General features: G+C 38.5%; 1 protein-coding gene across 1 annotated transcript in view; it reads left to right on the forward strand.

Moving 5' to 3' along the window:
• Positions 1–9658, forward strand: part of Adgrb3 (adhesion G protein-coupled receptor B3) — a gene marked incomplete in the record, with an annotated part of 857756 nt that overhangs the window by 827834 nt on the left and 20264 nt on the right.

Raw genomic sequence — 9658 nt, forward strand, 5'->3', positions numbered from 1 at the left:
TATTCAAAGGATGAATTCTGAGCATATTAAAACTCAGAACTGAGAGCCAACCTTTCTTTAGTCTTTGTCCCTTATAAGATCATCAAAAATAAAAATGTAAATTCCCCTCAGTTTTTTTAGTCCTATAAAGTAGAAGATTACTAGTATCAACTGCCACCATCATTCATATTACATTAAAATTACACAAGCTCTCAGGCCAGCTAACACTGCAAATGCAGCCATAGAAAAACAAGAGACCCTACCTTAAATGAGGAGGAAAGCGAGGGATGACACCTCAGGGCGTCCTCCAATCTCCATCATCATCCTGTGGTACACGACCACATGCATTCACACACACACACACACATACACACACAGACAATTGTTTTAGCATAGTAGGTTTTTGGATTTTGCATAAGCCACTGTTTGGAGAAAAATCACTATAATAGTTTGTCTGGACTTTCCATCAGAATTATTTCAATAACACATGTTCTAATGTGCAAAAGTGCCTAAAGGCAGTGGCTCCTCTCACTTCCCCAAAGCTATGTTTCCACACTATCAAAATTAAGATGGATCATGAGAAGGTGGGTAATTCTAGTTTTCTCAACCAGACCAAAACCAGAATACAAATATACTCTAGGAAAAAGTCATAAGTTTGGAATCAACCTCAAGCAAAATAATGTTTCTGCACAAAGCCATGGGCTTTAGTTTGCTTTCTGTTGTTGTGATAAGGGACCATGATTAAAAGCAACACAGAGAGGGAAAAGTTTATTTTAGCTTACAGATTGTATCTATCATCAAAGGAAGGCAAGACAGGAGACCATGGAGGAATGCTGCTTACTGCCTTGTTCCTTCTAGGTTGCTCAGCTAGCCTTCTTATACAGCCCAGACCTACTTACCTAGGACTTTATCTACCCACAGTGAACTGGCCCCTCCTACATCAATTAGCAATTTAAAAAATACAAGCTGGGCATGGTATCACACAGTTTTAACCAGCACTCATTTGGGAGGGAGACAGAGGTAGGCAGATCTCTATGAGTTCAAAGCCAGTCGGGTGTCTACTGCCAGTTAAAAAGAAATGACTCACAGATGTGGTCACAGGCCAATCTGATCTAAGAAATTCCTCAGTTTGGGTTCTCTCTTCCCAGATAACTGCACATGTAAAGCTCCAAATCAAAGGTATAGGTAGGAACAGACAAAACAAATTCAACTCTAGAGTAGCTGGAACTCGAAGCATCCCATTATTCAAAATTGCCACTGGTGGTCTAAATAACTTTCATATGACATAATTAACATTTCGACTACATGTTATAATATATTTTCAAATATTTTCATTCAATAATTGAGGGTTAGCAGAAAAAATTTCCATGAAGGCCTTTTCTGCTGGTGCTGCAGCAGAAAATGAACACATAAGCATATGCTGCAAAATTTTCACACAAAATTGCCAAAATCGAATGAACACACATATAATAAAATAAGAAAAATAATCATTATGACCACATGGGAGTTTCCCTATACCATAATGATTTTAAAGGTACTAAAGCAATTTGAATGAAATAGCACTAAAATATTTTGGATATTGTGAAAATAGTTTACATCTAACAGCCTAAAATTCCAGCTGGGGTTGATATTGTGCAGGGTATGTGGGATTGAACAATAGATTCAGAACAATTATCCAGGTATTGCTTGGTTCAGTTTGTAATTTTTCCAAATCTCTATGTCCTTATTTTTAGGCATAAATATCGTACATATAACTGTGAGTCAGACAAAAGATCTGCATTTCAATGACTTAGAGTTTACTTCTTGAAAAGGAAGAAAATTCAGAATTCAGAATAAAAATTCAGTTCTTCATTTCATTCTTTAAAAGAGCTTAATAATAATTGTTCTGGATGACCATTTTATGAGACAACTGAAAGAGACTATATAGATGTTAGAATAATAAAAATTAGCATTTTTATGGAATCTTTCATTAGCAGATTCCCAAATCACCGTTAAAACATGAATTAATTAATCTTCGCCACATCTCTGTGCAATGGATAAGTTGTTATAATCTTCAAAGTAAATGCATTTGTTCAAGGAGACAGAAGCAAACGCATGGTAAATCTAATCTACGAAACTCTTTTCTGCCTGATTTTCTGCCTCTTTTCTGTCCTGATTCATTTTGTGTAGTCTGGAAGGGACAGTGAAATGTTTGAGCATTAGCGAGATAATAATCTTAAAGTCTTTTTCACCCTATGATAGGCACTTGGTTTTATGAGGGTAAAGGCATGAAATAGATAAAACCTTTTTCCTGTATGTTCATACAATACCAGCAAATTTTCAAAAGTGGAACTATGATCCATTAAAACAGTGATGTAGTGATTAAAACAGTGATGTAGTTTTCTTTCTGAGAAGAGTGTCACATTGCCAGGTAGAGTGGTCATCTGTGCTAGATGGTATCTATAAGGCCAACTTGTAAGAAACGTGATAGAGAACAACAGATGACAGACAGATGCCAGAGCATCTGCACAGAGAGCTGTGATCAGCTTAGGTCAGGTGGGATCTTGAGTCTTGGAAGATAATCCAAAGATAAAAGTGGGTGTATCTGCAGAAGACAGCCCTGGGCAATAAAGAGTCTAGTCTTTGGCCCCTCTGAATGAGAGGATATTAAATCTGCAGAAACACCTACCCTAGAAAGCTGGCACAGCAGAGGACGGCCAGCTGTCCCATGACCTATTCATGGGTACAATGTATAGATGTGATATTAACTCAAAAATGTCCTCTGGAGGAGATGAAAAGAAGAGAAGAAGAAAGGTCATTCTGTGCTTGTTATAGATCAGAATTCAGTAGTCATGAGAGCCACAAGCAAGAGAAAACTCAAGCTGAGGTAGAAAAAGAAAGTCAAGGGGATCTGAGTGGGTGAGTGGGTGGCATTTATTCAAGTAAGCAAAAAGTAACAAAGAAAGAGGGAGGCTCCCAACTGCTGCAGCGCCAGCAGAAAATGCTCCAGCCTTCATGGGGGTGTGTTCTACTAACCCCCAATTATTGGGTGAAAATGTTTAAAACATTCATGGAGTTCCTTGGCACAAAAGTGTATCCAGTTTTTCTCCATGCCCATCACTGCTTCGTGTCTTTATTTTCTGTTACATGTTGTTGTACTCTTTGTGGTCTTTCCTAGAATGAACCTGTTAAGCAATTCTGCAAAGTTTAGACTTTGAGTTTCTACAATCCTGGGGGAAATGCAATATTAATTTGTCATAAGTGCTCTAGCCCAAGTTGTTTTCTAATTGCTTTGCTTAAGGTTAAGATGACTTTGTCCTTAACACTGTAAATATTCACCTTCAATTAACAAAATATATTGAGGGCATGATGTGAACACAGTGCATACAGAAGGAAAAAGAAAACCGAAAAAAAGGATGTATCATGGTTCTGAAGGACTTGAGGTGTTTATATTGTATGTAGGTCCATTGGTTGATTTTTTTGAAAATTGTAAGTGCATTGTTGTTTATAAAGAGATAGATCAGTCTGAACATGACAAGACCACTGCACTCATCAGTTTACAATGTGGTTGCCTGCACAAGTCCTGTGAAAGATCAAGCCAATCAACAGTTTAGCATGAAGGAGAGTGATTCACAAGCCCCACCCCTAGCTGAGGAACTATTGACAGCTGATGGATGCTAGGGGAGAGTCAGTTTTTTTTTTTAAGGGTGTGATCCCTGGTAAGTCAACCACGGTCTATTGGCTGATATTATACACATGAGTTTACAGGTAGCACAAATTGAACTCAGGAGTTTATTTTTTTTTCCAAAGAGAACGTGAAGTTAGGTGTGGTCAGACAGGCGGGGTTGATGTGGGAAGAGTTAGTGGGAGGAATGTGGGATGATTATGACCAAAATACATTCTACAATATTCTCAAAGGATTAATAAAAATATTATATTAAAAAAGGTCAATATAAATTTCAAATTATAGGTCTATTGGTTTATTTTCTGAAAATTTATATGTATATTATTGTTTGTAAAAAGCTGATCAGCATTTGTTCTGGATAACTGGAGCACTGATGTTTATTCGACTGCTTATAAAAACTACATCTCCTAGCCGGGCATGGTGGTGCACACCTGTAGTCCCAGCACTTGGGAGGCAGAGGCAGGTGGACCTCTGTGAGTTCAAGGCCAGCCTGGACTACATAGTGAGTTCCAGGACAGCTGAGGCTATAGGGAGACCCTGTCTCAAAAAGACAAAACAAACAAACAAACAAACAAAAAACTACATCTCCTAAGTCTGTCTGGTCATGATCAATTCTCCATCACTTTTCCCTACATCACTCAAGTTTAGAATGGGTCCTTTGATTTCTGCCTGGATTCAGATAGCAGGAAGCACTGAAAGCAGAGACCCAGGATGGCTCTACTTTCTCTTTCTGTGTTTAGCATCAGCTTGTGCTGCAGCTCCCATGTGCTTCCTGCTTCCTGCCCCACCTCTGGAGCTAAGTCCTGCTGTCATCCCTCTTCTTCTATCCACTTTGTGATTGGTTAGCTTCTTCTACTCATTACATGGTCACCTCATGATCCCTTTTGTGGCTTCTCAGCTCCTGTATCAGTTGAGTTCTTAAAGAATATGTTGCTCAGATGTCAATGCAGAAGAATTTCTGTTGCTTTTTTTGTGCAGTCTTGCCTTAATACCTCTTATCAATAAAACAGCAACATAACAGATATGTTTGGCTAGTACAGTACAAAATTATTTTATCACACAGTGAAAGTTTTGCAGTCTAGTTTCTCTGACTACTTGCACATATAAATTTACCTAAGTATCTGCAAACATTCTCAGCTAAGACTCCTTCAATTTCTAAATTGGGTGAAATATGACACCATTCTAGGCTCCTCCACTGGATACAGAATATAGAACTCTCAGTATAATGGTTTTCAAAGGTAAAATATGTTAGTGATAATGTTACTTCACGGGTGCATCCCTTATGGCCCATATGAGAATCAAATTACATGAAAACCTTTTGAAAATTGTAAGGAGCACTTCAGATGCAAGGCTGTATTATTATTATTATTATTATTATTATTATTGTCATTACCGTTATGTACTGAATTTTTTGTGAAGAAGCTTGAACACTACTAAATCGATATTCGAAATATGAGACAAAATGTTATGGCCTCACTTGGGAACTAGAAGACACTGTCATGAACAGAAAATACTATAAAACTGGTCATGTGCAGAAACCACTCTTCTTTTTTATATTTTTTGCTCATGTGGTCTGGTGAAAGTTTCCCCTTATTTATTGCTTTGTTTTTGCTCCTGGACTGGGGGGATCTTGTCTTTGATGGGGGCATACAAACTAAATTAGCTTGAATCAAAGTCATCTTAGAAAAGTAATTATTCTCAGACTGCACTGCAGAGCTATTTTGAATGGATTTGCTATCAGAGCTTTCTTCCTGTGAGTGAGGCCACTGCTCACCCTGTAATAGAAAATTTTAATGGCAGTCATATTGTCGTTCATTAGTCAATGGAATTCATTAGTTCAGAATCTTCTCATTTCTTGTCCAGTTTAATTTGCGGTGACACAAACAGTGAATTATTTCCTCTGAGAAATTGCCCATCTTACAAGAGTTGGATGGGGACACACACATGCACTAAGTAGCCTTCTAAGTAACCTTCTGGGTAGCCTGAGAGCTTCGTACATATTCTCACTCTTAAATAATCCTAAAGAATTTCTCCCTTCTATTAGAGAAAAGCATGCCTTACTATACATTGTTTTGATTCCCTCAGCTGTCAATCAATGTACTTGGAATGGTTCCATTTGTATATTTAGGCCACTTGCTATCTAAATTCTCCCATGTATTCCTGAAAGAAATAATAATAGAAACAAAAGTCACATTCTTTTGAATATTTTTGGTTGACATAGCATGCTCCTTTGATCATTCGCCAATCATTTTTGTGACTGTAAACTGTTGTGTCATATCTCTGCTGGATATGAGTGATCTGCAGCTGACTGAGATAAGCATAGAACCCTCTCCCTGGGGAGAGACTACAGAGGAGAAAGAATAGATAGGAAAGAGTGAACACATAGAGACACCTTTCAGAGATACAGTAGGCAACCAATGCTGTGGATTTAATATGCAGGGTTAATAATATGTGAAAAGGGAGGGGATTCTAAGCCTTTGGATCACTTAACTAGATACCCAACATTGTCTGTGCTGGGAAAGACCATGTCAAAAAAGGATGTTTGCATCTTAAAAGATGATATTTAAAACCAGGGGGTAAGTCATGTCATCCAGGAGAACACGTGGAAAAGGCTAGAGTACAGGAACTCAACATTTAGAAAAGAAGATATTAGAAATAACCAGCAAAAGAAATTTCAAAATGAGCTGCCGTAAATGAACAGAGAGGAAAGGAGAAAGAAAATGCTGAGAGATGATTTGAGCTTTAATGAGGAAGTGATTAACTTTCTAAAGCTTCTGAGAGTCCAATAAGATGAGGATGAAAACTGACCTTGGTGTTTGACCAAATGGAGCTCATTAGAGGTCTTTGACAAGAAGAATTTTAATGGAGTGTTAAAAGCATAATACAGTTGGTCTGAGTTCTAAGTGGGATATTACGAAAATGAAACCGCATTGGAAAAAGACTGTTTCAAGTTATTTGAGAGATTAAGGATACATAGACAACAAAATTTATATCTACCCAAAATATTTTAACGTAACACTGAGATTTTAAATTTACATGCAACATTTTAAAAGTTATCAGGAAGAATGTTACAACTTGGCCACTTAGGTGATTCTCTTTGTTTAAATATATACTCCGAGCTGTGAAGATAACTCAGCAAAGAAAGTGCTTGCCTTGCAATCATGAGGACCTAAGTTCAATCCCCAGAAGCCACATAAAACAAAGCCAGGCACAGTGCACATATTTCTGATCCCAGCACTGGGGAGGGAGAGATAGGAACATCTATAGGACTCACCAGGCTGCCAGAGCAGCCTATTTGATAAGTTCCAGACTATTCAGAGACGCTAAATAATTTTAGAGGGTTGACAGCACCTTAGGAACCCAAGGAACTCCTGAGGTTGTTTTCTGTCCTCTACACACATGTACACAAAATGCATGCATATATATGCACACACACACACATGAATACACATACATAAGCATAAAGAACAAATATTTCATCATTGTGTATAACCACGTTCATGCAAAATGGCATTCCACAGAGCACAGAAGGATATTTCAATAAACATGTAAGTCAATCCTAGTTTCAACTTCAATGCTAAAAAGAATTTCCAGAATGCTGAATGTATACCAACGGTGAAAACAGACCAAAACCAAGGAGAACTGGATTTTCTGGTCCTCCCTGCACACCAATTTCCTAGTGCCTGATACTTATCATAAACTGAATTTTGCTGAGGGAGAGTTACTAGTCAGAAGTGAAGTTTGACTGCTGTTTATAAATGCAGCATTGCTCATAATCTATTTCATGTCATATTAAAATGATTTTAAGTCTTTTATCCACCACAGGTTATTTGTGAAATAAACTTCTTACTGACATTTTCTTCAAAATAATTTTCATGGCAGAGTTAATTCACTTGATCTTGCTTTATACATTGAGAGCACTTCAGTGCCACTACACAGCCTGGGATGGCCTTGGTCTTCTACTGTTATTCTTGCTAAGCCCTTGAAACAGTCAGCAAAATAGCACAAGCATCTTGTCTGTACAGACTTATCCTGCCTGACTGAGCTAGTGAGATCTGGTATAGAAAATGTTGGACTTAGAAGACCTGCGTTTGCATCACAGCTCATCTGCATACACCTGGGTGAAATGGTAAAATTGTGTTACATCCAATGGTCCTCAGGTATTCATTCATAAAATGACAATATTTTTCCAACCAGCCAACAGGAGGCCAACTTGTTCAAATGTGAAAAAGCTTTATAAGCTGCAAAGGTTGAAACAGGATTGTGGAGATGTGAATAGCTACACACATTTTCATTTCATTTAGATTCTAAATATCTGACATATTTCCCCTACTGTCTAACATTAAGTCTTAACTGCTTTATTGGAATTCATTCTCCAACATACCCCACCACCATATCTTGATTAAAGTCTGTTTGCTTCATTTTCTCATCCCTTCATTTAATCCTCCAAGTCCTGCTATGCCCTTTGTACGAATTTAATTTTAACTAAATAGGAGAGAAAGAAGAAAGAGAGTGCTATTTATAGGAGAGCATCCATTTTCTCTTCCATGTTTCAGGTTGATGTAAATGACATATGCATTCAGAGATGGAATCTGTCTCCAGAGTTCCTTAGGTTCCCAGCATTTCCTCTTGCTGCTCTAATATGGAGCCTTTCACAACACACATGCATCAAAATTTCCAATTCTTGGGCAGCACTGCCTTGCGTTAGAAACAACATATGGCTGTTTTCACCTTTGGCAACAGAGAGTCCCCTCAGCATGTGCAGCAGAAGCTGTCTTGTTCTTCTAGCTGACTGAACCTTTTTCATAATATTCCTCCCTTTAATGTTCAGGTGGAATGCAGGGCTCATGATCCAGATTTTATAACCAAATGTTTTCCTGCTTGTATTTTGCTGTATTGAGAAAGAGTTTTGCTTAACACATATTTATAAAGATGCCCTGCTGAGTCACAATGCCAAGAAGGCAGTGCAGTCAAGAGGAGAGTGCAAGCCCTGATATTAAATCTGGCAGACTGTAGGGTGCGGCAGTGGAGCCAGATTCCTATACACATACCACAGCTAGGGAACAGCACTGGCAGGAAGACAGCAAAGGATGGATGGGTTAAATATCTTCCTACACATGTTCTCCTTCCAGAGTGTGAGAAGCCTTGCTGGGGGGATGGGGGGACATGTGCTGCTGGATGGAGATCAGGAGCAAATGAGATCAACACATTGGGCTTCCATTTAATAAAGCAGTCAGTCTTCTTTAGTTCTCTCTTTGATTCTTCTTTAGGATCCGATTCTCCGTCTTCAGTAGCTTTACTACAATGGAATTATTTCAGAACTTTTCCACGTTAAAAAAAAAAAAATAAGAATCCTCTTTTCGACCTTCAGTCTATTGACACAGGCTTTGAGGGGTAGGCTACACCTGGTTCGGATTTTATAAGGACAATTTGAGCTCTCGCTGCAGAAATTTAATCATGTTTCTCGATAAAGTTCATGAGTGCTTTTCTATCTCAGCTAATGAGCAACAGTCACAATAGGATCTAGAATCTGCCATTGATCTCAGCTGTGATTGATTACCTGAAATTAAAATTACAAGTATTGAGATGAAAGGAGAAAAAAGTAAAGCAGAACTTTGCCAAAAAGCTTTTATATTTCCCTTATGTTTCTTCCCCACTCCCTTCAATATAAAAAGTCCACTTAAAAGAGAAACATGGGCCGGGCGTGGTGGCGCACGACTTTTCAGCACTCGGGAGGTAGAGGCAGGGGGATCTTTGTGAGTTCAAGGCCAGCCTGATCTACACAGTGTACACAGTGAGTTCCAGGACAGCTGGGGCTACAGCGAGACCCTGTCTCAAAAAGACCAAAAAAAAAAAGAAAGAAAGAAAGAAAGAAAGAGAGAGAAAGAGAGAGAAAGAAATAAAGAAAGAAAGAAGGAAGGGAAGGGAGGGTCTGGAACACAGTGCTGAGCAGGCAGAAGGGAGCTGGTGTTTGCATCTCGTTCTTGTAGTTCATGGGGCTTGGGTCACTGAGTT

The sequence above is a fragment of the Nannospalax galili genome, unplaced genomic scaffold (assembly GCF_000622305.1).
Source record: "Nannospalax galili isolate Female #2095 unplaced genomic scaffold, S.galili_v1.0 scaffold206, whole genome shotgun sequence".
Classification (NCBI taxonomy): domain Eukaryota; kingdom Metazoa; phylum Chordata; class Mammalia; order Rodentia; family Spalacidae; genus Nannospalax; species Nannospalax galili.